At 43.6% G+C, this 26,792-nt stretch overlaps 1 long non-coding RNA gene across 1 annotated transcript in view; it reads right to left on the bottom strand.

Moving 5' to 3' along the window:
- Window positions 1-23,412, bottom strand: part of LOC102455610 (uncharacterized) — a 146,416-nt gene extending 123,004 nt beyond the window's left edge. The window contains exon 1 of the long non-coding RNA XR_016350555.1: window positions 23,294-23,412. This is a non-coding gene — a long non-coding RNA (uncharacterized LOC102455610). The remainder of the gene's footprint in view (window positions 1-23,293) is intronic.
- Window positions 23,413-26,792: the final 3,380 nt, after the last annotated feature.

Consider the following 26,792-nt stretch of genomic DNA (forward strand, 5'->3'; position numbering starts at 1 on the left):
TTAAGATTTTTTTTTAAAACCACAAACCAACAGGAAAAGGTCTGTAGCATTCTCATCTATGTCACAAGTGAGTCATATAGAGTTACAGCAACTTTGAGAGGACAGACTGATTTAGTGGACTGGAGTGTATCCAATGCCATACTGTTCTGAAACACAGTTCCATTACAACCCCGTGCCAAGGACGGAGGATACAAAATGGAACGGCTGAATGTTGAGCTAGAGAGCCCACAAAAACCAAAGGGAAGGTTTTAGTCGCAATCAGACATGGATGACGACTACAATTCAGCCTATTGTTTCATTGAGAGCTGAAAGTCAGCCTCAGTTTCATGTGTGGAGTGAATCCTTCCACACTTTGCAGATGGAAACAGTGGGAGAATAGGCCGTTTTAACAATGATGCCACCAGCACGGAGCAAATTCTCTGACCAACAGTCAAGTCCCAACAGAAAAAACCATGCTGGATCCTTTGAATGCCAAATCTCCATTTGTTTACAAAAGTATTGGAGTCATCATGGCACTTAATAGCCAGCTGCTAAATTCATCAGGTACAAATATTTACCCACAGTGACATGGAAATTCTTCCAGTGATAGAAAAGTCACCATAATTTCTCAGGGTGTACTGATACATTTCACCTTTTACAGAAGAATTCATGTTTAGACACTTTGTATGCCATTGCCCGTAAAAAGAGAATAGGTATAAAGGTGACTATAAGGATTTAAACAACAAGTGTCCCTGTGGTACCATAGGGTACGTCTACACAGCAACATTATTTTGAAATAACTTAGTCCGCGTCTACACAGCAGACAGTTATTTCAAAATAATGTCGAAATACTGTCAAGCTGGAGGACTGCCTTCTCGGACTCCTGGGACCCTCATTATACGAGGGCTACGTCTACACTGGCATGATTTTCAGGAAATGCTTTTAACAGAAAAGTTTTCTGTTAAAAGCATTTTCGGAAAAGCGTATAACAGAAAAGTTTTCTGTTAAAAGCATTTTCGGAAAAGCGCATCTAGATTGGCAGGACGCTTTTCTACAAAAGCACTTTTAGCGGAAAAGCGTCCGTGGCCAATCTAGACGCACTTTTCCGCAAAAAAGCCCCGATCGCCATTTTCGCGATCGGGGCTTTTTTGCGGAAAACAGTACTGTGCTGTTTACACTGGCACTCTTGCGCAAATGATTTGCGCAAGAGGGCTTTTGCCCGAACGGGAGCAGCACAGTATTTCCGCAAGAACACTGATGATCTTACATGAGATCGGCAGTGTTCTTGCGGAAATTCAAGCAGCCAGTGTAGACAGCTGGCAAGTTTTTCCACAAAAGCAGATGATTTTGCGGAAAAACTTGCCAGTCTAGACACAGCCGAGGAGTAAGGGAAGTTGGAAGAGTGCTCTATTTCAAAATAAGTGCTGTGTAGATGCTCCCAGTTTTGAAATAAGCTACGGAATTGATGTAGCTCAATTTGTGTAGCTTATTTCGAGTTAAGCCCGCATACTGTGTAGCCGCATCCTTAGGGAAGAACCAAAATGTATAGAATCATGGGTTTTCAAGGGCAAAACTCACTTCATCAGATGAACTGGAGTGGAAATAACAGAAACCAAGAGCTATATAACAGCTGAAGAAGTACCTGTCATTTGTAGGACCAATGTTAATGAGGCTAATGAAGTGGGCTGGATGTGTCCCATACATCAATTACTTATTTTTTTAAAAAATTAAAAGCTAAAACAGGACTTGCTTGGCTAAATGCCAACAAAGGGTGGAAGCGAAAAGAGGAGCAGCAAAATGACAATCATCTAAGGATCTGAAGGCTGTAACCCACAGGAAGGGAGTAATTGTTTAGGGTGATGCTAGGGGAAGTAAACTGAGAGTAATGGGAGGAAATTAACGAAAGAGAAAATTAGGCTGAGTATGCAGAAAATCTGCCCTAATGGGAAAATCTCTCAGAGCAGGCAATAGTCTCCCCAGGGAAAGGATGGAAGCCTCATTGCTCGAGATGTTTAATATTCAGCAAAATCAGCCCCTGGCAGAGGGATGTAGCTAACCTAATAAGTTATTTTCATTTCTTACTTCTATGATTATTGATAGGTCATGGCAGTACAGTACAAGTCCCAGCCAGAGTCTGGGCAAGAAAGCAAGGAATAAATACCCAGCACAGTTTACATACAGTTTAGCGCTCTTCATTTTTCCAAAACTATAAAAACGTCTGTTTTCCATTATAGAATTGCCCCTAAAGAGATCAGCTGAAAATAAAAGTGAATGAACAAAGTGACTCTAGAAATGTCACTCCATTGTGGTTTTGTTTTGGTTTACTGCTGACCCTGTTCTTGTCAACAGTCACCAGTTATATTTTTCTAGCTATCTAGAGAGAGACTGTTCTTTTACACACAAACCAGCTGGGACTAAAAATACTGACTGTAGCTTGCCTATGATACCTTATAAAATGGCCATCCAAAACTATAATTTCAGATTTTAAAAGAAAGTGTCTTAGGATTTTGCATTTTGATATGGGCAACAGGTCTTTACACAGATATAATAGTTCTGTTGAAAGTCTTGTGTATTAGCAGCCACTACAAAATTAAGATAGAAACCTAATGAGAATTATATAAAAAATATCCTCCTCCTTTGGACAAACAAATTTGAATTGTAAATTAACAGTTTGTCCTTATATTACAAGTTGAAGCTCTCTAGTTCGGCACCCTTGGGACCCGACCAGTGCCGAAACAGAGAATTTGCCAAAACATGGGAGGACAACATTGTCTAGCAGCATGACCAACACTTCCACTGCGTACTGGCTCTTAGAAGACAGTTAGGGATAAATTAGAGCTAGACAACAGCACAGAACACTAAGAGCCAGGGCCAGTGGCTGTAAACAAACTTTATGGAACCACGGGAAACTTCTGGACATCCAGCTAATTAAAATCCATGGATGTTGTCAGGCCAGAGTGTGCAGGACTAGAGAGATTTAACCAGTATTGAATTTTGCATGATTAATTTGTCCCAAAACTCAAAGAGCTCTGGGGATTCCTGAACTTGCATGCAACTGTTATGTAAATACACGTGACAGCTATAAACTACTACAACTAAGATACTGTCAATAACAGCAAACAAAATTTGGTGCTTTTATTCTAAATTTAGGGTTTTGCAAGAAGTTTCAAGATATGGCTCCTGGGTCTACAATATGCAATTGGTGCTTAAGCAAAACTCCCCATTGACTGTCAGGAAGAGGGGTTCTTAAAAGTCAAATGGCATGGTGTGTCCCAAGATATAGGAAATGGTATATTATAGTTACTTGGTCTCACATTATCATCATGACTTGCTTCTTTATGAGGCTAAAAATTAAATTGGATGCCTAAAATCTGTTAATTTGAAGCATTAGAGAAGTTATTTGAACAGCAACCAACTAAGAGATCAAGGTACTAATCCCTATTTCCATAGCTTTCATTTGTAGATACCTAATCAGCATTAAAAAGAGGGAGATTGTGCTTCTGAAGTAGCATTTCAACTGGTGGGGAGAAAAGTTTCAGGAGGATCCTTTCCTGTAAGCGTTTTTAAGCACAAGCGTCATCTTGCACAATTTGGCATATAAACCAGGAGTATTCTGCAGATTTTTTTTCTCTTCCTGAAGCTGGGATAAACGTCATCCCAACTGGGAGGGTTCAGTGTCCAGATGACAATCTCCACATAAGGCAGGGAGGGAACCCCTAAGTAACCTTTTCGTTTGGACAGTGCTGAAACAAATGCTTTAAAAATGCACAGAGTCTAAAAGTTGGCCACTAAGCTGTATCGTAAGTTTATGTTAATCATGAACTTTGTTATTCCTCTTACAGCCATCTGTTTGATGAGCGGCTCTACAGAGAACATTTGTTAGACACAGTGTTTTTATACCAATGCCTTTAATCTAGTACTTACATTACAATAGACCACGCCTGCCCAATAAAGTTACACCCCCTCCCACGCACACACACAGGACAGACCCTATTCAGAAGAAAATTATGGGCCAGCCCTTCAAGTGGCATGGTATGCTTTGCCAGCTTAACATCCAATAAGTTCCACTGATGGACCCCAGGTGAAAATTGGGCATTTTATCCGAAAGAAAGGCTGCGAGACTTCAAGGCACTGAACTCCCTTCAAAACCCAATAGTTGCCTTCCAGGCATTCAGCACCTCACATAGATGAGCCCCTTAGGGCCCAGAGGCAATCTGTGGAGTAAGATATTCTGTACAAGAGCATCTCAGCCTGAGCCACAGAAAATCCTGCTAAAATTGCTTATGCATCCATTAATGCGCCAACTTTTCTATCCTGTTATCTTCAACAGCCATGTTTGCAAATTACCTTGGATCAGGGGTCTCCAACTTGTTTAAGTAGGAGATCACTTTTTGAATTTACGTGCAACCCTTGATCTACCTCATACCCAAATACCCTTGCCCTGCCTCCTTCCTGCCCCCTTCTCCGAGGCCCCGCTCCTGCTCACTCCATCCTCTCTCCCTCCTCCACCCTCTTTTACTTTCACCAGTCTGGGGCAGAAGGTTGGGGTGCAGGCTCTGGTCTTGGATTGAGGGAACTGGAGTGCGAGAGGGGCTCTGAGCTGAGCCTGGGGCAGACAGTTGGGGTGTCAGAGGGGGTTCTATATGTAGGCCCTGGGAGGGCATTTGAATGCTGGGGTGCTCGGGGTTAGGGTGGGGCTTTGGATGCAGGAGGGGGGTTCATGACTGGGGCAGGGGGGTTCTATATGTAGGCCCTGGGAGGGCATTTGAATGCTGGGGTGCTCGGGGTTAGGGCGGGGCTTTGGATGCAGGAGGGGGGTCCATGACTGAGGCAGGGTTTTGGGATGTGGGCACCAACTGGGCCCTGCTTACCTCAGGTGGCTCTTAGGTGGTAGTGCAGTGGGGTTAAGACTGGCTCACCCCTGTCCTGGCCTTGCACCACTCCCAAAAGCAGCCAGCAAACTCCATCCTAAGTCCTGTTGAGCCCCCTCTCTGCTCTGTGGAGATAGGATACAGGGTGGGAGAGGAGGGGGCACCTGACATCAGAACCCTCCGCTTCCTCCCCTGCCCTGCACAGAAAAGCAGGAGGCTCCTAAGAGAACAGCTCCAAGGCAAAGGGCAGGAGATGTGCAGCGGAGCTGGGGAGGGGGCAGCGGAAGTGCAGTGCTCGATAACCTCTTGGCCAAACCAGTTAGGATCACCGGCCAGAGGCTCCAAGATCTACCAGTAGATCCCGATCTAATGGTTGGTGATCACTGCCTTGAATGGTGCAAAACATGACTCTGGTGGGACTTGAACCCACAACCTTCAGATGCCCTCATGTGGCATCATGCTAAAAGTCCGAAGTGCCACAGAGAATGAACTGTGATATTGTAATCACCTAGATACGAGGTATTGAAACCTCCATAACAATGCATGATTTTATAAAGGGACACGAAAACACAGCGAAGTAGCCATAGCAGTCAGCAGGCAGCCAGCCCTCTGTCAGGGCTGAGACACCTCACTATGGCCTCACCCCCAAATTCATTGGTTGGTTTTCAAACAAGAAGCCTGAAGCAATTTCCCACAGTCATACATCACACCTCAGTGACACTCACCCAGGAACCCATGCCTGCAATAAACCCTGTTGCTAATTCTGTCCACAAATCTATACAAGCGTCACCATCACAGGACCTAACCACTTAATACACATCAGGGGCTCATACAACGGCACATCCACTAATGTGATCTGTGCCAGCAATGCCCCTCTGCCCTATATATTGGCCAAACCCGACAGTCTCTATGACAAAGGATAAACAGACACAAGTCAGATATCAGACACGGTAACATACAGAAATGTGAAGGAAAACATTTTAGCCTGCCTGAGTACTCAACCATGGATTTAAAAGTAGCCATTCTTCTACAAAGGAGTTTCACAAGCCAGTTAAGGAGAGAGAGTGCAGAATTAACCTTCATATGCAAATTTGACATGGTTTCCCTGGGCCTGAACAAAGACATCAATTGGCTGTCCCATTATAAAAACCAGCCTTCCTTACATTTAACATCTCATTGACATCAAAAGCTAAGTGTGGGACATGTCCAGCCCACTCAATTAGCCTTATTAGCACCGACACTACAATTGACAGGTACTTTTTTTCCCTCTCCCTTCTTTTTCTGGGAGTCCATTTTTCCCCACTCAAGATTATCTGACTAAGAAGTGGGTTTTGCCCATGAAAGTTCATGATACTGTATTATGTATGTTTGTTAGTCTCTAAGAGCATGTCTACATTAGGAAATTTCAAAATAAGTTATTTTGAAATAACTCTTGAAATTATTTCAAATAGTGTGTCCACACTACAGGGAAGCCTCAAAATTAGTCTGAGGCAGGCTCCCCTAATGTAGGTGTGCTACCTTGACTTAGAGGCCCAGAAAGCATGGGGGAATCATTACTTTGAATGGCTCTGGGGAGTTATTTCAAAATAGAATCAGTGGCGTGCCCACACTACTGGGCTACGTCTAGACTGGCCCCAATTCCAGAAGAGGCATGCAAAGCAGGTAAGTCAGAATAGGGAAATCTGCGGGGGATTTAAATATCCCCTGCGGGATTTAAATAAACATGTCCGCCGCTTTTTTTCCGGCTTGGGGAAAAGCCGGAAAAAAGCGTCTAGACTGGCGCGATCCTCCGGAATAGGGCTTTATTCCGGAGGATCGCGCCAGTCTAGACGCTTTTTTCCGACTTTTCTCCAAGCCGGAAAAAAAGCAGCAGACATGTTTATTTAAATCCCCCGGGGGATATTTAAATCCCCCGCAGATTTCCCTATTCTGACTTACCTGCTTTGCATGCCTCTTCCGGAATTAGGGGCCAGTCTAGATGTAGCCCTGCTGTTTTGAAATAAGGATTATTCCTTGTGGAAAGCAGGAGTTATTTTGAAATAACCAGCTCCTTATTTCAAAATAATGGGCTTGATAGCATGGATGCTCCACTTGTTATTTCAAAGTAAGGGGAGTTATTTTGAAATAATTCCCTAGTATAGACCAGGGATAAGGTGCCACAGGACTAGTCATTTTTAAAGAAGCAAAATGTCATTTTTCTCTTGCTATTACAGCACCGCTAGCCTTCTCCAAACACAGATTACATTCCAGACTCATCATCATTTAGCTCATTTGGGCTTTATTGGCAAGCGTGACCAGCAAGTTTAAATTTAAACTAGGATGTTTCTTCCTTTTTACCTGTTTAAAAAAAAGGAAATAGTGACACATGATTAAAGCACAGCCCAGGCAGGAGTCAGGAAATTTAGCTCAGCTAAAACTGTATAGGTTGGTTTAACCAAAAAATCATAAGAGTCCAATTTAGTTCTGGAAAAAGGAGCAGAAGTTAGTATTAACTATGCCTGAAAGTTTTAAAAAAAAAACTGATTCCAGATCTGGGGGGGGGGGGGGGGGGGGGGGGAGATCTGGATATTGTCACTATCATGTTATCACTCCTCAAAATGTCAGCAAATTCTTGTACAAACATGATTTTTTGAAAAGCCATGTTTTATCACTTTTTACATAATCGTGAATGATAGCGGATCTAATCTAAATTGGGTTTAAAGAAGGTAAAGGGATGACATAATGCAGCTAGCACTTTGGAGAGGAGACCATATATATTCTTTAATAGATCATTTTTATGTTCAGGTCTACTTAGTTTTGGTCAAGTGATTTGCGTATGATTAAGCACACATAGGCACTAGACAATTTTATTAAAACATCCCCTTGCTGGAAGTAAATTTGCCATGTAGAACAGCATGTGTTACTCTACCTGTGTGCAAATAACTTACCAAAGCATAAAAACAACGGGGAGTCCTGCAACACCTTAAAGACTAAGGGTACGTCTATACTGCAGAGCTATTTCGGGATACCGGAAGTATCCCCAAATAACTATTCCACGTCTATTGAAGCAGCCCATCATTTTGAAATATTTCAAAATAACGGGAAGCTTATTCCAACATCCTGGTAACGCTCATTCCACAAGGGTTAAGGAGCATTTCGGAATAGCGAGTTATTTCAAAATTTGGCACTGTGTAGTCAGCACCAAATTACAAAATAAGCTACTTTAAAATACACTCAAAATAAGTGATGCAAATTGCATAGCTTATTTCGAGCTAAGGATGCTGTGTAGATGCACCCTAACAGATTTTTGAGGGCATAAGATTTCGTCGGTAAAGCCACTTCATCAGGTACATCTGATGAAGTGGTTTTGACGCTCAAAAGCTTATGCCCACATAAATCTTTAGTCTTTAAGGTGACACAGAACTCCCTGTTGCTTTTACAGATAAGACTAACATGGCTACCCCTCTGAGATTAGCTAAGTGTATTGCAATATCATTCCTTCACCAGGATACAATGAGATTCAAGTTAAATATCGGGACTTGATGGGCTAGCGTTTGCGTGATGAATGCATGCCAACCCTTTGCAGGCAATTCTTGCAGTTGCCAGGAATAAGCACCTAACTCTGTGCGGATGGTCAGTTCTAGCCATTTGCCCATACTGTCATTTTCTTTGTTTCTCTGAATTTACACAACGTAGGTGAAGATGCCCATACGCTGCTGTGGGCACCCATCCCCTATGTAAATATAAAAAATATATCAGCCCGGAGCTGGATGAAACTTTTTGACCAGTTTATTCACCAAACACAGCTTGGGTTGACCCACATTTTTTTTTTTTTAGACTATGCAGCAAAAGGGGGAAAAGTGCTGTCATATTCACATGGCAGCCAGAGGAAAGGGGCATGATGGTGGTGTGCACCTTAAAGCTTTTAGCCTAGTGGTTAGAGCAGTCATCTAGGCTCCGTTCCAGTCCATCCCCTTCCGTGCACATGGCCCAGCCACTAGAATACTGGTAATAGTGATGTTGTCAATTTCTGCTGCTGCTCACACTGTTTATAAATAATTTACATAAACAACTAATATTCATGGGGTGGAGGCAAGGACTTGAAAACGTGGGTCTTTTACATCCCAGCTGACTTCCCTAACCATCAGGCTAAAGATTCCACCTCCCTCTAGCTCTGTCAGCCAAAGGCCATTCAAGTATTTTACACAAAGTGGAACAGCTTCAACAGGAGAGGCATAGAGCCCTATTAGATGTTCCCCTGAAAGGGGGCAACCTGTATCTTCCCATTTCTACTGCAGAGCTGGGGTTCAAATCCAGGTGTCCCACTTTCTAGGGGAGCATTCTGACCCCAAAACCAAACAATAGATGAGGTGCCACCTCCCCCTCACATTTTGTCACCTCTCTCCTTACAAAAATACTCCCAAAAGAAACCATCTCGAGTCAAACATGTTTTGTTTAGCCCAAAATGGATTTTCCCAATTTTAATTAAAAAAAAAATCAGATTCGATTTTATTTGAACCATCCCTCCCCAATTTTTTAGAATTGTTAGTGAACCAAAAAATTAAGCTTTTCCTCTCAGGTATCCATCATATACCCCACCATCTTGCATAGTGCGCAACAACTTGTGAATGAGACATAGTCCAGAGATGGGACTTGAACCTGCCAATTTGGCCCATCACACAAGTGCTAGTAAATACGAACATCACTGGTATGTACATCATTGAATGCAGATCATTCACCACAACCTAGCAATCTCATACCTGCCTTAAACACTGACTACTAGTGCTGGTACATAAGGGTATGTCTACACTAGCTCATTAATTTGAGGTAGGTAGGCAAATCAGGCAACTGGAGTTACAAATAAAGCCCAGGGTATTTAAATCCTGGGCTTCATTTGCATGTTCCCTTCTGGCCGCCATTTTTAAATCCCCTTAGTTCGAACGAACTGCCTGCGGCTACACGCAGCAGTTTAAAGTTAATCCAAAATAAGTCCTTAGTTCGGATTAACTGTTACTCCCTGGCTGTGTCTAGACTCGCCAGTTTTTCCTGGAAAATCAGCCGCTTTTCCGGAAAAACTTGCCAGCTGTCTACACTGGCCGTTTGAATTTCTGCAAAAGCACTGACTTCCTACTGTAAGAAATCATTGCTTCTTGCGGAAATACTATTCTGCTCCCGTTCAGGCAAAAGTCCCTTTTGCGCAAAGCTTTTGCGCAAAAGGGCCAGTGTAGACAGCTCAGATTTGTTTTCCGCAAAAAAGCCCCGATCGCAAAAATGGTGATTGGGGTTTTTTTGCGGAAAAGCGTCCATGCCAATCTAGATGCTCTGTTCCGAAAATGCTTTTAACGGAAAACTTTTCCGTTAAAAGCATTTCCAGAAAATCATGCCAATCTAGACGCAGCCCATAAGTGTAGCTGCGGGCAGTTCGTTCAAACTAAGGGGGATTTAAAAATGGCGGCCGGACGGGAACATACAAATAAAGCCCGGGATATTTAAATCCCGGGCTTCATTTGCAACTCCGGTTGCCTGATTTGCCTACCTAGCTCGAATTAATGAGCTATTGTAGACATACCCTAAGGGACTAGTTAGGACCTACATAATACAGTTTTTCCAATAGCTGCAACTTCTCCATCCATCCAAGTAACAGACCCTGAAGCCTGGATGAGCATGTGCGTGTTACAAGATTTGTATTAACCTTAACTCTCCCTGTCAGATAAGATTCTAGCCCCATCACCACTGACCAGAAACCATTTGGTGACCCTACTTCATAAAATCTTCCATGCCTGTGAGTGAACCATTCACAAATGCTTGTCTGGCAGATATTTTGAAATTTATATCTGTGCTATTTACTACGAAGGAAATGCACATGTAAAAGAGACCATCACTGGTTCCATCCTGGAGATCCTACCTGTGATCACATGTGTTATTACTCAATAACTTGCTTTGTTCATCTTCTCTTCCACACCCTTCACTGGGTTTGCTTTGGACTTCTCTATTCCTTTTCAGTGCACCCCTATGTATTAAGAAGTTTTTATGTGCTTAAGTTTTCCTGGAGGGGTTGTTTCTGGTTATTTTCAGAAGGCTTTTCAAAACAATATTCACATTTATTTCATCTCCTCCTTTTTTGTGCTTTGCTATTTTTAAGAATGATTTATGTCTTATTTTGTTGGGTTCCCCCTTTTATTTCTCGTTTGTTTTATTCTGTCCAATGGATTAGGAAAAAGTAATGTATTATTAGTGTTATTGTAGCCTGTCAGAGCCAGAATTGTGATATTTAATTAATTAAAAAAGAATAGCTCAATACATCAGCATCAACACTTATTTATGTTTTCTGTTTAAAGTAAGTCCTCCAAGAATATCAAAAGACATTTGAGATGATTTTCAAAACACAGGGGGTGAAATCCCAGCTCCAGTGAAGTCAATGTGATTTCATAATGGGGCCAGGATTTCATCCATGAGCTTTACATAATACCTTAGGCCTATTTTTGAGCAGGACATAGGACAGCAGACAGAAACATGGCCTTCCTCACCAAGGCACTGTTCACTTCTAGCAGGAACCCATTTTAGGGCCAGATTCAATAATAATAATAATGAGACATCTGGCCTCTGCAGGAATGAAGTCTAAACAAACTCTTGGAAACATGATTTTCGCTGTATTCACAGTGTAGAAAAAACAAAACAATGCAACAGTTTGCAAAGTTTTTTTCCTCGTGACCCAGTTGAAGAATATTGTTGATGCCGCGACCCAACATAATTTGATTGGCGTGTGGGCTCTGGGGTGGGGCTGAGGCGGAGAGCTTTGAGGTATAAAGGGATCTCCAGCTTTGAGGGAGGTTGGGGTTGGGCAGGAGGGGCTAAGGCAGCTTCCTGCCACCGCAGACCAGGCTGTGCCCCACAAACAGCCAGCAGCAGGTTCCCAGCAAATGGGAGCGCAGAACTAGTGCTTGGGGGCAATGGCCATTTCTGGGGCACAGCGTAGTCTGTGGTGCCAGGATAAAGAGGTAACTGCTTAGCACCCCTGCTGGTCACTTGACCCTCTCTAGCAATGAGACCCAGTGCCTGACATTTCACCATCCAGCACTGGGTGGCAACCAGTAGTGTGAAAGCCGCTGAAATAGCGCAACATTTCCAAGTTGCTGCCAAGGAAGATTAACCTACCTTTTAGAACTATGTGCAGCACACAAGCACAGTAACGTCATGGTACCCTTTAAAAGAGAACCTGCTTCGTGCGGTCACACTCAAGAAATGGCAAACCCTGCAGACAATGGCGCATTTCAAGAGGCTAATCTAGCTTAATCTTTCAAAAATCTCTCCAAATTGCCCAAGAAGGAAAAAAAAAGTGTGATGTGAGGAAAACCCCTTCACTGCAAGCACACTCACCAAATGACAAAATTAGCTGGGGGGATTGTGTAGAACACCACCCACATACCGCAGGTAATAGCCTTCTATTGAAAAGCCAAGTAAAACTCGCTAGGTAATACATTTGGGATTAGGCTTAAACAGGGTCCAATCACTAATAATGTGTCTGTTAACAATCCAGAGCTTTGGAACGACTAACACTGAGGAATAGAGTGCCTTCTGTGTTTTGCGAAGTGAAGCTGAGGCAAGAAAGAAATGTCAAGAGGCATAAAAGCATTTGATCAAGGAGAATCACCTGTCAATTCCATTTTGATTACAACACACCTTCTGACGATCTTGGCACAAAATCATCAATTCCTTTTTGACCCCCACTTTCAGGGGAAAAAAATTGGACTGAATCCATTTTTTACTCACTAGATGCGTGTGAGACTTTGACAGATGCTGTTTAGACAGCCTGATTCAGTGGGTGGTCATGCAAGGAGACCATAGCTGTAGAGTTTATGGAAGGCGCCCGACATAAATGAACTGTTGAAGACCAATTGGAAGCCTCAGTGAAATCACAACATGTAAAATATGGATGGGGGGGGGAGTTCTCTTTTAAGAGACAGAAAGAAAGGGATGTTTGGATGGAGTTTATGAAAATTACAATGAACGGAGCTTTACAAAAACCAGTATTCATAGAAAAAATATCTTCCCCAATAAAGTAAACATTCATATGCTGCATTTAAAAAAATTAACAGATTTAAATAGTTTCCCTGCATCAAGTACAAGAAACAGTCCAGTCTTTACCCTACTCCTGCCTACTCTCGTTAGGTAGAAAGCTAATATTTGAGAATTCATGCTCTAGTGAGGAACATTTGTGTGTGAAAAAGCCACCCCTACTGACTGGCCTGTCTCATGTGGGATAGGACAAATACATGCTGGTTTTTAATGCATTTGGATTTATTTAGAGGTGAGCCCACACTGAAAAGAAAGAAAGCATCTGGATACAGATTAGCATTTGGCAATCTGTAGTTATATGCGTCTTACACTTATAAAATTCATGTCCACTTCTAAAAGTCTCAGAGGACTAGATGTGTTAGTCTGTAACTTTAAAGACAACAAGTAGTCCTGTAGCTCCTTGGAGACTAACAAAAATTTTGGAGACTATATATCATGAACTTTTGTGGACAAAACCCACTTCCTCAGATGAGCAGAGATGAACATTATCTCTGCTCATCTGAGGAAGTGGGTTTTGTCCATGAAAGTTCACAATTCTATACGTGTGTGTGTCTGTGTCTAAGGTGCATCTACACCTTTATTTTGAGATATTTCGAAATAACACTAGTTAACAATGTGAACATCTACACAGCCATTCCGTGATTTCAAAATAATTTTGAAATAACAGACGGCTTATTCCAAAATCTGTAAACCTCATTCTGCAAGGAATAATGCCTATTCTGAAATAGCTATTTCAAATTAAAGCGTGTATAGACGCTCCAACGCTGCTATTTCGAAATAGCTCCTCACCAGGCTATTTATTCCTCCACAGTGCCTTCTGGGGCTCTAAATCGAGATTACTATTTCGAAATAGCACAGCTACACTGCAGGGAGGCCTCAAAATTAGTCTGAGCCAGACTTCCCAAATGTAGACGTGCTATTTCGAAATAAGGTATTTTGGAATAACTATTCCAGAATAACTTATTTCAAAATAGCCATGCAGTGTAGACATACCCAAAGGTGCTACAGGACTACTTGTTTTAAATATCCACTTCTAAACACCCCATCTCAGAAGTGAAGAGATTTGTGGGTATGATTTAAGCTCACCCCAAGTTTCATTTTGGAAAAGTGTTATTAGAACAGAATCTGAAAATGTTCCTAAATAGAAAAGGCAATTCTACAGAAATGAAGGAGCCGCATTATGTTCGAAATAGTGTCACAAATAGATCATTGTGTGGGCCAAAATCGGGCCCCATCATTTACTATCTTTCACATGAGGTTCAGAAAGTTGTACACACGTTTTCACCCACCCAGACTTTCACCCTGTGTAAAAACAACCCACCCAGCCTAATCAATGATGATGCAAAGAGCATAAATCAGGATGTAAATTAACCCATAAAATTCACCTCTTCATTTCAACAGAGAGGTCAAGGCCTGGATCAATGGTTCAGCTACAATCAGGGCTGGATTAAGGGGGGGGGGGGCTAGCCGGGCAGCTGCCCGGGGTGCCAACCAATGGGGGGGCGCCTGATGGCAGTTGTAAGGAGCGCCGCGCACCCGGCCACATACTGCTCCTTAGAGCTGCCATCAGGTGCCACATGCCAGATTGCAGCTGTAAGGTGCGCAATGCGCCCGGGGGCAGGGCCGTGCGCCCGGGGTGGAGCCGCGCATGCAACACATGCCCACTGCCTGGGGTGCAGGAATGGCTCAAGCTGGCCCTGGCTACGATATGAGAATTATCCAAACGCCTTCCTCCAGAATCAACCCGAACAAAAATGTTGACATTGACAAAAGGCTGGCTAGTGTCTTTGTTCTTTTAAAATATTCATGTGAACCTCCTCACATCCCTTATTGAAGCTGGGACTGGAGATGAAAATGCCAGATACAGGAAGGAAAGGTTCTTCTTGTAGAAGAAGCAGAAATAGCCAGTTCCTAAGAAATCTTAGGAGAAAAAAAAAAAAATCAGTTCTTGTGAGATCTCTAAACCCGAGAAACTTGAGCATATTAACACCTGAATTTATGTGCATTGGAGCCTCACTCCTGAATCTCTGGTGCTTGCCCTGCATTGCTGCCAAACGTGTTCAAAGACGGTTCCATTTTCCTTTGAAAATAAGGCTCTGTTCATATTTTATCCATTACCGGTAGCATGGATTAATGGACTCCTCTCTACATTTTCTGATTTCTCAATGACTCCACAGGGTCGCCCCTCCAACTACCATTTATTTGTGGATGAGACAGAGACAGACAGACATTTTCCAAACCCATGCAATAGCAGAAAAAGTGGTTGAGGAATGGAGAGTAGTAGAAATGGGCCCAAGATACTTGGGACATTACGATCCTTGTTTATGGTCTCATCTCTAGAGAGGGGAAAAGAGGAAATGGCCACACAGGTGGTTAAAACAACTAAAAACAAAATTAAATATTTGTTTTCCCCCCCAACAGAGATTGTTGCTTTTTTTCCCCCCCTTGCAAGTTTTCCCTTCAGCATCATTCACCAAAACAAACAGAGCATCCTGCATTCAGAAGAGTGGCAGAGAGTTTTTCAACTAAATTAAAACTTTTCAGAACGATGATTTCCCTCAGAACTGGGCTGGAGTTTCTGGTGAAAAGTAGAGACACCCCCATACCCAGCATAGCCAGTAGCCCAATGGGAAAGGAACTCAACTGAGACATGACACCCCCAGATTCAAGTTCTTTCTGATTCATATTTAATTTATATAAAAATTAAATGAAATCGCACCGACTGAAGAAACAGAGACCAGTGTTCCCTGTAAACTGAGCACTTGGGTAGTCACCCAGGAGAGAGTCAAATGCCGCACAGCTGATTAGCAGACCACCCACAGCTGGCAGCATGTGTTTCTCTTGATGGCGTGCATCTGTATATGCCTCAGTGTACATAAAATTTATTCTGCACATGGATGGGAAAAGTTAGAGTGAACATTGACAGAGACCCCCTCATCACAGAAGAGCCAGATGGTAAGGACACTCAGGGTACGTCTAGACCACATGGCTCCATCGACGGAGCCATGTAGATTTGTTTGTTCGGCAAAGGGAAATGAAGACGCGATTTAAATAATTGCGGCTTCATTTAAATTTAAATGGCTGCCCCGCTCTGCCGATCAGCTGTTTGTCGGCAGATCGGGGCAGTCTGGATGCTCCCCTGCCGACATGAAAGCCCTTTATCGACCTCCCCAGTAAACCTTATCCTACGAGGCATAATGGGGAGGTCGATAAAGGGCTTTCAGGTCGGCACAGGAGCGTCCAGAGTAGCGCGCTAAGCCGACAAACAGCTGATCAGCTGTTTGTCGGCTCAGCGCAGCCGCCATTTAAATTTAAATGAAGCCGCGATTATTTAAATTGCGGCTTCATTTCCCTCTGCTGATCAGCCTAATCTACGTGGCTCCATCGACAGAGCCATGTAGTTTAGACACACCCTCAACGAGGGACATGGGGAAAAGGTAGAGAAAGGGATTGAAAAGGAATCTCTCACCTGGCTAGCCAAGTGCTTTCACCTCTAAACTACTGGATACCATGATATGCTCTCTGTCTCTGTCCTTTCACAAAAAAATTCATAAGGTCTCAGTATTGTCCCAAAGTATAGCAAGGGAAAAAAAAGAAAAAAAAAAACCTTACCCCACCTCCTGTTCAAATCAGAGATGAGTGTGCACGATATCATCTATAGCAAAGGGCAGGGAGAGAGTTGGTGACTGGAGACAAAGTGGAAGTTTTAAATATACCACTTGCCATCAAAGGAGATACCCAGAGAGGTACTTCCCTGCCTGGTGACACCATAGATCAGTCATGTAATGCAGCCCGATTTAAGTCAAATGCTTGGATGAGTGACAGGGTTGCCAAGTGTCCAGTTTTTATCCTGACAGTCTGGTATTTGTGGCCCCTGTCCGGTAAAGAAAACAGAGAGTACTGGTATTTTCTGTTTTTCTTGGACAGAAGGCCAGGGGGGACATTCTTCCCTTGCCATGTCTGGCGGGGTAGGGGAGTGTGGGGTTTTAAAGACACGGTAACTTTTTTTTTGGGCGCTCAACAACTTTGGTCCCGTTTTGTTTTTTTTCCCTGCCATGTTCAGGATATTTTGTGAAAGTTGCCATGTTCAGGATATTTTGTGAAAGTATCTGGCAACCCTAATGAGTGACCAGATGCAGGGAGAAAAGCTAAAGAAAAACAGGGAACTGCATCACTCAAATCCCTCCTAAAAACACTCTTCTGCCACGATGCCATCAAAAGAGGGGGCCTATTAGAACCATGTAAAAAAAAAAAAAAATCACAAATCATCCCCAAAGAGTGTAATTCAAAGCCTGCTGAAGTCAATGGAAAAACTCCCATTGAGCAAACCCCAGATTGTCAGTGCCAGTCTGACCTGTATTTCATACTTCTGCTTCTCAGACAGCAAATACTGTCAGGCCAGGGCACTTTGTTGTTAAAAAATGCAGCACCAAGCACATCAATTAATATCGATATGTATTTTAGAGAGTTTGTGCCTCCGTCCGTCCATGAGTCCATTTGTTTAATAATGCCTCCTAAACGATCACAGCTAGGACCACAGCTTAGTATGCAGCTGCCTCTTATCCTCATTTAAGAGACTTAGAATCAGAGTTTGGTCATGCCAGGAAAACAGGATGTGCCTGGAATGGGATTATTTCCCATAATATGGAAAGGGAAAGGTCTGAGAGTAGGGACAGTTATGCTCCACAATGACCACGGGGGGGAGGGGTAGCGAGTGCAGACAGCAATTATACTGCAGTGACCACAGGGGGTAGCCACACCAGGAAGAGAGGGGCCAGTAGTGCCGGGGAGGGGGAGGGGGGGCAAGAAGGGGGGGGGCCAAGGAAAGAGTCCTGCTGGTCAATGGCCCTGCTGCTGCAGCCCTCCCAGGAGCACCATCATGCTCCCTACTCCAAGGAGCCGCGGGTTGGGGCCGGCTAGCATAGCCCCAGCTTCCTCTCCCCAATGAAGGAGCCATGCAGGCTGGGGCCAGGCAGCACAGCCCTGCCCTCCCTCCCCGGTTGGGCAGCGTGTCCCCGAGCACCTCAGGGAGTGACTGTCTCCGGAGCAGCAGCCAGCAGCCCCAGTCAGCTCACCACCACCGGGTAAATCCTCCAGTATTAAATAAATAAAACAGAAGGGTGAGCCGCATGACTGTGGTACTGGTAATGCACCCACCTGCAGAGAGGTGTTTTGCACACTGCCTATGTATATTCAGTTACTACACCATGCAGGATAGCCACCAGATAGTCTGGTCACAGCTTTACAATGTTATTTTCAATTCAAACAGAAAACCTTTTGATAAAATGTCCAAGGCCCTAAACTGGGTGAGAATTCACTCTCAGCTCAACATCTGGCATCACAGCCAAACTTTGAGGCTATGAAACAGGAGTTAAAGAACGGGCTACAAATTATCATTTGCATGACAGATTTATCTCTAAAAGTTGAGGGTTTTTTACCCTTCATTGATTAACATTTTAAGCGTTATGATGAGAACCACAGGCACACACCAAAACAAAAATTAAAAAAATCCTTTTGTTCAATCTTTACATTCATATGCCTCGCTGCACTGGTCTTTGTAAACCTCCCACGGAATGCACTGATTTGTCAGAGTCATGAAATAAAATTGTCCAGTAATTAATTAGTAGCTGATTTAGCAATGGATACTGTATTTCTCCCAACATGAACAAAACAAAGATCGGAATAGCTAACAACTAAACTGCATTTTTACAGTAAAAATAAAGATACAGTTGGAACATATTTCATCAGGGAAAGGTCAGGATGTTTTAATTAAAAGTGTCAGTATCAGAAGATAGTGTATTAAATTATATTAGTGCATAAGAGGTATCTTCGTGGTCATACATTATACATTCGCACAGTGGTTCACACACTGTGTAGTAATTTAATTATTCTTGCTCCTGAAATATCTTCAGCTCCTAAAATCACTCCATCATTTTGGGGCCTGACTCCCATTAGAGTCAGTAGGAAATAAATAAATAAATAAATAAATAAATAAATGCCCATTGACTTTGCAACTGAAGTTGAGCAAGCTCAAGTCCTTTGCTGCCTCATTTAATTTGCTTGCAAGACCACTGGACATATCAGAGATTTTTCTTCTGGGTAGGTCCTGCGGCTGGTATGATAAGGACGGCACTCTCCTCTGCAGGCGACTCCACATTTAATTAGCTCCAGATGCAGGCTAATTAGTCAGTCTGCAGTGAGAGCGCTGCTCTGTTGTCACTTAAGGCTGCCCTCAGCGGTTAAGTAAAAGGGATGAAATTGAACATGAAAACCAGATGCCAAGTGTGTGCCGCACTCTGGGCAGTCCATGAGGAGTGGAGGGTTCCCCCATAATCGATGGGCTAAGTATAATAAATGTTGTGTCTAAAAGCCAGGGGCCTGGATGAATCTTTGCATGGTTCAAATGAGACAGTAGCATGTACTGAGTGAAAAGGGTCATGTCTTAAAACAATTGATTCTCCCTAATGCAGAGGAAGGACTAAATTTTACCAGTAGGATATGAATGGAATGTTTATTTGTAGCTTTTATGTAGACTCAATTTGCATTGTATTTACATGCATTTTTTAATTGTATTTTTGGAAGATTTAGGGCCATATCATTCCATTGAGGAAAAAACGTCCAGTGATTTCAATGGGAGCTTTATGCATTGGAACAGAGATAAGATTCAGCCCTTGATGAATATGCAATGCATGGGATAAAGCTATATTTTTGTTACAAAGACAGCGTATTTTGCAAGTGTTCCGGGAGTAACCTTCTGGAGAAGCCTGCAACTTGCTCATGCATGCTTTCTGGTATAGGATTTCTCTTCCAAAGAGAACAACCTAGGAAAATGGATGGTAGATTCCAACCAATACAATCTGATGCACTAGAAAGTGCTAGACCATGTTTTGTAAAAATGATGAATTCTTATGAATAGGACATTTTGCCATGGCCGAGTTTTTGCAACCGCAGCTGCACAAGGTCTTATGTGAGGGGGACTTGCAAGCAAGCCCATGATAAAGTTACAGCTTATTGCTGTACACTGACTTGATGATCCATATACTTTTCATTACACATAACTGATGAAAGATTCAATAAGAAATTGCCTAACCAGCTACCAAATGTTTTAGCATCAACCTATTGCAACGTGGCTAGGTGCTGATCTAAATGCTGGAGGAATGTCCAAACACTCGAGCTATTTTCCCTGTGTTAACAACAATAGGGAAGGTTCACAGTCTGTAATTTAAGGAGAAGATAGTCAAATCTAACCCATGAAGCTCAGTGAATGTTTTTCCCAGTTTCAATTGCTTGTGTTTTGCCAGGGGTCCTTGGATGGACAGGCTTGGGCAAGGAGGTATTTTGGAGACTCGGGAAGCCCCAGAGGGAAACAACCCTGACCCAGAAGTAAAAGCCATGTCCGAGTGAACTACTGGAGAAGGGCATCTAACAAAGACTGCCTGTGCCAGGAAGAGCTGCCATTTGACATGCACTGACACTTGATGACAATTTGCATAAGAACTGGTCTGTTGCTTAGTAATGGACAAGTGAAATCAAAGCACTGCCCTAGACGCATCAACCACCCACCATAACAACGTTAACGCGTGAACTGGACAACAAATTATTTCTGTAGAAATGACTCATTCTTAGTCATTTTGACTTCTAGTTGAACAACAAGAGCATCATTGCTCAGGGGTTTGGGACTACAGCACAAAGCTCTTTTTAGCCATGTTCTTAAAAGATGATTAATAAATAAATCAATTCTACTGCTACTCTGTTCCAACCTACACACACACACAGACACGTGTGAGAGTGTGTGTTTGTATACACACACACACACACACACAATGCGTTTAAGCTATCCCTGCACCATGAACTAATCACACCACTCCAAATTCCCTTATTTGATCACCTGAGGCACTGATCAACAGGCATTATCTACCAACCATCTTCTCATCTATCAGCCATTACAACCATGGATTGCACAGTCTTCAGACATGCCTATGTTCGAGAAGTCCTCTAAACCCTTGAACTCTTCCTTCTCTTTCTTCTCCTGGGGTTTAGACTTACGGTGTTGCTTTTACCTCCCTCTGACTCTTTAGATCTCGTAGGACGTATCCCCAGTATTTCCTGATTTTAACTGTCCTCCTCTCTGTTGGTGATAGAATTCCTTGAATGTAAACAGAGCTTTTTACTGCAATTATAATTTTTGCATGCTCTCCACCTGCAGAACTTATGGTTGAAAAGTGAGGTAGCCATGTGTATACATTGAAATCTCATAGTACTTTCAACGATACAGAAACATTGCATACATTTCCTGTAATAAACAGCATTGACACTAGATCAGCTGGTCCACCACACAGCCAATAGCGTGACACGACTGTGCTATATGCCTGAAATAGTGATGTCAAGCAAGTCCTGTTGGAAGAATGCATAAGTCATTCATGTGCATTGTGTATCTTGTTTCTGTAAAGAACGTACAGTGTGTGACTTTTGTTGAACTGGTCCAAGGTGGAAGGCAAAATGCGACTGTTGTATTTCTTCATGATACAGGTTGAACCTCTCTAGTCCAGAACTCTCTGGTCTGGCAACATCCAGGGTCTGAGATAATGTTAGTTATCTGGATGTCCTCTTATCATGGGGGTGGCCAAGTTTCCTGAATCCCATAAAGTTTGTTTACAACCACTAGTCCTGGCTCTCAGTGCTCTATGTTGTTATTTATCTCTAATTTACCCCTATGTGTCTTCTAAGAGCCCAGTAAGCAGTGGAAGTGTTGGTAATGCTGTTAGACAATATTGATCTCCCATGGTTCAGCAATTCTCTGGTTCGGCACCAGTGAGGTCCCAAGGGTGCCAGACTAGAGATGGTCAACCTATACCAGATTTTGACCCAAATCCTGCCAGATTCTCCATAACCTCAAATCCCTGTGACTGCCATGGAAACAAAGGGCATACAGCACTTTCAGGAGGTTTTCAGGAGCAGACCCTAGCATTTAACATAGCACCACCATTAAATGGCTTCTCTGGTTCTGTTTGCAGACAGAGTGTTGACAGCTTGAAGTGCATCACTCCAGTATTAACTGCCAGGTCTAAAGCATCACTTGCATAGCAAACTTACGCCAATCAACCCTCTTCCAGCACAGAGAAAGCCATGGAGAACGTGGTTTGCCTCCTCTAAGCAAAAACCTTAAATCCATTCAATGCAAGATCTTTCCATACTAATGTGTTTCCAGATTCTTTTTCCTCAGAGTCTGTGATAAATCCACAAGAGCAAAAGCATTATCATAACATATACGGGTGGGGGGGAATAGGCCATGAAGCTTTCATAGTACATCAGGTTAAAGAAGAGACATCTGTTTTGTATTATGTTTTATAAGGTTGATAGCAAATAAGGGTATTAGAGTTAATTTACCTAGTTAGAGAAAAACGACTCCGTTGCAGAAGCTGTGATTGCGAGTGAATGCTCGAGTGATCTTCAAGTATATCAACGCTCCTTTGGGAGGAGAACAATGCCAAGCGTACAGCAACAATTTTCCAAAGAGATATTTCCAAGAGACGTGACTATTAACGCAGTAAGTATGAGCACTTCCTAAAGGACAGTCTGGATAGGAAGACAATACATACGAGTAATTAGAAGAATGGTAGCACTTAAATGCCCCAGTGAGAGCAGAGCTCCATTGTGCTAGGCATTGTACCTATTTGTACAGGCTGAACTACTGTAGTCCGGCATTCTCAGGACCTGACTGGCGTGGCACCAGAGAATTTGCCGAATCATGGGAGGTCAATGTTGTCTAGCAGCATCACCAACACTTCCATTGCTTACTGGGCTCTGAGACATGTAGCGGTAAATTTGAGCTAAGAACACAGAACAGAACACTGAGAGCCAGGACGGGTGGTTGTAAACAAACTTTATGGGACTGCGGGAAACTTGGCCACACCCATGTTAGGAGGGCATCAGGCAAGCTAAAATCATGCTGGATCATGGATGTTGTTGGGCCAGACAGTGCTGGACTAGAGGTTCAACCTGCAATAGGAGAGAAATCCTGATCCACAGAGCATGCAATGTGAACAGGCAAAACAGCTGGTAGGTAGGAGGTGAAATGGAAGGACGGATGTGAAAATGTGCTGAGGATCACATGCCAGGACAGCGGCTGAGCTGGGAACAGAAGGCCGGTCCATGGAGTCTCAGTTCATCCCTTGAATGCAGGAAAGAATCCAGCCCTCAGTTTTACAAGGAGGGACAGCCTCTCTGACTCTGCCACAGAGCCACCACCACCAATGTAAGCCTTTGGACTCAGTCAGCATCACTAGGAAATTAAAATGTTACAAGCCTGGCTAGCTCAAGAGACCACGGAGAACATCCCTCACCTGAAGTTGCCAGTTTGAATCCACCCATAATGGGGCATCACTCACCTCACACGAGCAGCCTCCCTTTGGCTGAGTGTCTATGCCGGCACTCTTTGCTGTGGCAACCCTCCTGCACACCAGCCCTGTCTGACCTGCTTGAGCTCCAAGGAGCAACTGCCTCACTGTGCCACAACCGCTTCCTTTTAACTGGCTTGCCAGACCCTGACTGGCTGAGTTCTTTATGCCACTCTAGCTTTCTTGGAGGACTTCTCTATGGTTTCCTGGGTGAGTGGTGGCGAGGCCACAAGCCTCCAGCAGGGGGCTTCGGGGCCTGGTCTACTCTGTGATACCACCCCAGGTTAGTAGTGGTTGAGTATGATGACTGTACAGTAGCTTGCGTGGAAGCAACTTGGTGGGTCCCCATCCAAGCTATACAAGCTGGTATCCAACCAACTGCAAATGTTTCCCACTAACTGGCCCTCTTATTGGCACCCTTAGCTGAATGGCCACTGAACAGCACATGGAGAATGAATTCTCTTCTTACCCACTGAAGTGGTCCCTCTGGGGCAGGGCTTACATGCATTGACTAAGCAGCATGGAGGACACATGCACTGTGGATGGAGCTTGATCTTAGACTGTGAATATTAGGGCATTTCAGTCTCCAGAGCTTTCAGTCACCCCCACCTTTCTGCAGCACTTCCATTCCCCTTGGTCCTTCTACTGAGTTGTCAGAGGTTGGGAATTTTGCAGGAGTAACAAACCCACTTCACCAGGGGGAGGACAAGTGCTTCATGCTACTGAATAGAGAAACGCCTGCACACAACTAAAGGACTGAAGGAATCCTCCCTTGACAAAAAGACTGGCCTTTAAGTGATAGAGATGTAGCCGTGTTAGTCTGGGGTAGCTGAAGCAAAATGCAGGACAATGCATTTGGCCTTAAAGCTGAGCCTCAAAAGAACAAGCATTTCCCTGTAAGATGAGCAGCCACACAGGTGAAATTAAATACCGCCCAGCTGATTAGCAAAGCACCCTCAGCCGGCAGCATGTGTGTCTACTAGTGGTGCACATCCACACATGTCATGGTGCACACAACAAAATTTATTCTGTACAAGGATGGGGAAAAAATTAGAAGGAACACTTAGGGTGTTACTACCTGCTTTGCCTGAGCCCCAAAAAGGGGGTGAAGACACTCACTGCTCCCCCTCCAAAAATCAAGGTGCTCAGATGCGCAGGTGGATTCAGCAGAGGGCAGAGGCAATCACACCTCTTTGCAAAGCCTATTGTGGATGCCTATTGTCAAACACAGCCGGCACAATGCCAGATTTTGGCATCCATTAATTTCACACTGGGTTGCCACATACGTTTCAATTTTTCAGGAGGTTTTCATGCTTGGCTCATGCCACTTTGGAGAATAGAGTGGTTTCACAGGGAAGGTGCGGGCTTGAAAGCAGGAGCAAACGAGGATTTAATTTTTCTTCCTCCTATCAGATTTGTCTACACATCTAAGCAACTCTGGTTGAATTAACATATGCTGTTGCACCAATATACAGGCAGTCCCCAGGTTACGTACAAGATAGGGACTGTAGGTTTGTTCTTAAGTTGAATTTGTATGTAAGTTGGAACTGGTACATATTGTAGGGGAAACTCTAGCCAAACATTTCCCCAGAGCTCAGTTTTATTCTCCCGCACCTCACTTCCCTCAGTCTTTTCTTCTCAAGCTGAGGTGTCTGCTGAGAAATGCCGCTCCGTGTCTCCCTGGTCTGCTGGGGGGGGGGGGGACGCTAGCTTCGCGTCTCCCTGGTCTGCTGGGGGGAAGCAGCCAGTGTGGGGTTGCCTCACCCCGTTTGTAAGTAGGGATCCGATGTAAGTCGGATCCATGTAACCCGGGGACTGCCTGTAGCTAATCGGATGCAGCTTTCTGTATTTTTAAACTCTGCATCAGTTGAAATCTGACCAGCCCTGCAAATCGGCAGATATTCACTTTATATCCACGGGACACTAGCCTCTGTAATGATGTCCCTAGCCTCTGTCAGAAGCTAGAACTAGGTAACAGGGCTGGGATCACGTGATGAGTCTCTGTTCTGTTCATTCCCTCGGGAGCACCTGGCATTGGCCACTGTTGGCAGACAGAATGCTGGGCGGCATGGACCTTTGGTCTGACCCAGTCTGGCCGTTCTTATGTTCTAAGGGATGAACTGAGACTCCGTGGACCGTCCTTCTGTCCCCAGCTTAGCCGCTGTCTTGGCGTGTGATCCTCAGCACATTTTCACATCCGCCCTTCTGTTTCACCTCCCACCCACCATCTGTTTTGCCTGTTCACAGTCTGGCCGTTTTTATGTCCTTACCCACATCCGCAGATGTGGATGCAGATATCCCCGGCTCATTTTCGCGGATACAGATGCGGATACAAATTTTGTATCTGTGCAGGGCTCTATAAATCTGGCTTTCCATTGGGTTAGATTGACCCACTCCGAGCTTTTTGTTCTGCAATTCCCAGTGCTTCTGGCAGCCTCTGACAATCACACTGCCAATTCCCAATGGTTATCTCACTGGGGTAGGGACTGACTTTTCATTCTGTGTTTGTATAGCGCCTAGCATAGTGAGGTGCTGTTTTATCACCAGGGTTCTAGGCATGACAGTAACAAAGTCATAATCAAAAGACAGGACGATGTAGCACTTTAAAGGCTAACAAGATGGTTTATTAGGTGATCACTTTGGTATATATGGTTGTGCCAATTTTCTTCCACAAATTGTTCTGAGGAAGTGGGTCTGGCCCACGAAAGCTCATCACCTAATAAACCAGCTTGTTAGTCTTTAAAGTGCTACATAGTCCTGTCTTTTGTTTCAGCTACACCAGACTAACACAGCTGCATCTCTATCACTAAAGTCATAATCAGTGACTGCAACACTTTTGGAAGGGATACTAAAAAGGGTGTTTAAACCGAACTAACAAATAAGGACCAGGATTACCTCTGCCCCTATGTCTGTGTACTGAAGGGTTCTTACATCTTCGTCTAAAAGCCAGTGGTTACTGTTGAACACAAGATACTGCTGTAGATGGAGCTTGGCTCTGATCCATTATAGTAATTCCTACATTCCTGGATCTGGATTAGCGTCAGCATATCCCACTGTGCTTTCAGCTTTATCTTCACTCCCTTCTTTTAGCTTTGGTGAGGTCTGTTCATTCAGGCAGGATTGCATGGCGGATGCCATCTATAACCACAGTTGAAGTAAAAATCGTTTGCAGAAAGCATGCAAAAGTTGGTGATGAGCCCAAACCAATATTACACATTCCTGAATTGTATCATTATTTGATTTACACAATAATCGGTTTAGGGCCAAGAATGCATTGCACAATACACAGAAATACAGACTATTCTGCCTGGAAGAGTTTGCACAAAAACAGAGTATTGTTTCAACATTAGAACGTGAGTTAATATTACAAGTTCACCAGATAAAAGCACAGAAAACTCCCAAGAATCAGTATGTGCAATAAAAGTCCCCGTGTAAATGGGAACTAATTGTTAGAAGAATGGACTCAGTCAGGTCTTCTTAGCTCTGCCAC

The sequence above is a fragment of the Pelodiscus sinensis genome, chromosome 12 (assembly GCF_052426305.1).
Source record: "Pelodiscus sinensis isolate ZL-2025 chromosome 12, ASM5242630v1, whole genome shotgun sequence".
In the NCBI taxonomy this organism is placed as follows: domain Eukaryota; kingdom Metazoa; phylum Chordata; order Testudines; family Trionychidae; genus Pelodiscus; species Pelodiscus sinensis.